Source organism: Salvelinus sp. IW2-2015, unplaced genomic scaffold (genome assembly GCF_002910315.2).
Source record: "Salvelinus sp. IW2-2015 unplaced genomic scaffold, ASM291031v2 Un_scaffold5254, whole genome shotgun sequence".
Lineage (NCBI taxonomy): Eukaryota > Metazoa > Chordata > Actinopteri > Salmoniformes > Salmonidae > Salvelinus > Salvelinus sp. IW2-2015.
The window spans coordinates 26012-29579 of NW_019946519.1; positions in this window are offsets into that span (position 1 = coordinate 26012).

Here is a 3568-nt window from a genome sequence, read left to right on the forward strand (position 1 = left end):
CATTTCTCTACCGGACACCGTCTCCCTCCATTTCTCTACCCGGACACCGTCTCCCTCCATTTCTCTACCCGGACACCGTCTCCCTCCATTTCTCTACCCGGACACCGTCTCCCTCCATTTCTCTTACCCGGACACCGTCTCCCTCCATTTCTCTCCCGGACACCGTCTCCCTCCATTTCTCTACGCCGGACACCGTCTCCCTCCATTTCTCTACCCGGACACCGTCTCCCTCCATTTCTCTACCCACACCGTCTCCCTTCCATTTCTCTACCCGCACACCGTCTCCTCCATTTCTCTACCCGCCACACCATCTCCCTCCATTTCTCTACCCGCACACCATCTCTCATTACACACATGCAGGTGTGTCATGTACACACACACTTCTCTCCCTGTCATTACACACTTGCTCATTACATAAACCCTGCTTTCATTACACACACCATCCAGGCACAGAAACCACATCACAGTTCAGTGAAAGAGAAGTGTTGGTTAACTTCTTTGATATTAGGGGGCAGCATTTTCACTTTTGGATGAATTGCGTGCCCATAGTGACCTGCCTGCTACTCAGGCCCAGACGCTAAGATATGCATAGTTGGATAGAAAACACTCTGAAGTTTCTAAAACTGTTTGAATGATGTCTGAGTATAACAGAACTCATATGGCAGGCAAAACCTGAGAAAAAAATCCAAACAGGAAGTTAGAATTCGGAGACTGGTCGATGTTAAAGTCATCGCCTATTCAATTCCCTGTAATATATGGATCTGTTTGCACTTCCTACGCCTTCCACTAGATGTCAACAGTCTGTAGAACGCTGATGAAGCCTCTAGTGTGATGTGAGGCCGGATGGGAGGAGTTTCAGTCATTGGTCTGGCAGATTGCCAGTCTTTGATCACCGGCTTTTCCTCATGATATCGCCTTGCGTTCCATTACTTATACAGACATGAAGGAATGCTCCGGTTGGAACGTTATTGGATATATATGATAACAACATCCTGAAGATTGATTCTCTACTAAGTTTGACCAGTTTATTGGACTTGTAATATGACCTTTTGAAGTTTTCGTCCGACGTTTGCCTGCATCTGCGCGCAGAGCGTTTGGACATGTGTACTACACATGCTAGCAAAAGTAGCTAATTGGACATAATGGACATTATCGAACAAAACGATTTATTGTGGAACTAGGATTCCTGACAGTGCATTCAGATGAACATAATCAAAGGTAAGGGAATATTTATGATGTAATTTCATATTTCTGTTGACTCCAACATGGCGGATAAATGTTGTTAAATCTGAGCGCTGTCTCAGATTATTGCATGGTGTGCTTTTTAGGTAAAGTTTTTTTTTAATCTGACACAGCGGTTGCATTAAGAACAAGTGTATCTTTAATTCTGTGTAAAACATGTATCTTTCAAAGTTTATGATGAGTATTCCTGTTATTTGACGTGGCTCTATGCAATTACTCCGGATATTTTAGAGGCATTTCTGAACATGACGCCAATGTAAACCGAGATTTGTGGATATAAATATGCACATTATCGAACAAAACAAATGTATTGTGTAACATGATGTCCTATGAGTGTCATCTGATGAAGATCAAAGGTTAGTGATTAATTGTATCTCTATTTCTGCTTTTTGTGACTACTATCTTTTGCTGGGAAAATGGCTGTGTTTTTCTGTGGCTATGTACTGATCTAACATAATTGTTTGGTGTGCTTTCCCCGTAAATCATTTTTGAACTCAGACATGTTGGCTGGATTCACAACATGTGTAGCTTTATTTGGTGTCTTTCATGTGATTTCATGAAAGATTGATTTTTATAGTAATATATTTGAATTTGGCGAGCTACATTTTTTCTGGACTTTGGCCAAGTGGGATGCTACCGTCCCACCTATCCCAGAGAARTTAAGAGTTGCAACAGTGACTAGACGGTCCAACACCCAGACAAATCTCCTGTTCCATAGCTGATTTGACGCAGGCCCGGTCTGTAAAACAACCTCTTGCCTGGCCCAAACCCTCCCGCATTACGGGGATTTCTCAAATAGACTACAGATGGGCCGAATAAAGATTCAGGAATATTTTTTTATCCACTTTCTAATCCACTCATCCGATTCAGAACAGGGACAGGGGCCTGTTCTGTAACTACACCTAACGGAGAGAACTATAGACAGAGGGAAGGTCATTTGGGTCATTTAACTTCATTAGGTTAGGGGGCAAAAAGCCCAACCGTTTGACCTTTTCTCAATTGACATTTTTGTAAATATCCATAAAAATTACAGCTGATTCATGATTTCGACCGGRTGAGAAAGGCTGCCTGTGTCTCGTCGTGTTTATTACTATGGGACAGCTGGAGATCGAACTTTAAAAATTGAAACAACGTTGCAAATGTCAGAGACAGACGCAAGGTTTATACAAATCTTCGCTGTTGAATTTTTGTCTAAAAGAAAATGTTAGATAATTTCTATATGCTTTTTAGAGTGGAGATTAGAGGTCGACCGATTATCATTTTTCAACGCCGATACCGATTATTGGAGGACCAAAAAAAGCKGATACCGATTAATCGGACAATTTTTTWATTTTTTTATTAATAATTACAACAATACTGAATGAACACTTATCTTAACTTAATATAATACATCAATAAATATCAATTTAGCCTCAAATAAATAATGAAACATGTTCAATTTGGTTTAAATAATGCAAAAACAAAGTGTTGGAGAAGTAAAAGTGCAATATGTGCCATGTAAAAAAGCTAACGTTTAAGTTCCTTGCTCAGAACATGAGAACATATGAAAGCTGGTGGTTCCTTTTAACATGAGTCTTCAATATTCCCAGGTAAGAAGTTTTAGGTTGTAGTTATTATAGGACTATTTCTCTCTATACCATTTCTATTTCATATACCTTTGACTATTGGATGTTCTAATAGGCACTTTAGTATTGCCAGTGTAACAGTATAGCTTCCGTCCCTCTCCTCGCTCCTACCTGGGCTCGAACCAGGAACACAACAGCCACCCTCGAAGCAGCGTTACCCATGCAGAGCAAGGGGAACAACTACTCCAAGTCTCAGAGCGAGTGACGTTTGAAACGCTATTAGCGCGCACCCCGCTAACTAGCTAGCCATTTCACATCGATTACACCAGCCTAATCTCGGGGGTTGATAGGCTTGAAGTCATAAACAGCGCAATGCTTGAAGAATTGCGAAGAGCTGCTGGCAAACGCACGAAAGTGCTGTTTGAATGAATGCTTACGAGCCTGCTGGTGCCTACCATCTCTTAGTCAGACTGCTCTATCAAATCATAGACTTGATTATAACAATTATAACAATATATAAATATATAAATACGAGCCTTAGGTCATTAATATGAGATGTTTGGTTCCAACCGCTGTGTCTTTGTGAGACGCAGAGTAGGTGAATAGATGATCTCTGCATATGTGGTTTCCACCGTGAAGCATGAAGGWGGAGGTGTGATGGTGTGGGGGTGCTTTGCTGGTGACACTGTCAGTMATGTATTTAGAATTCAATGCACACTTGCATTGGGAAAKCAGATTTCTAATCGACTTGCTTGCAGTTC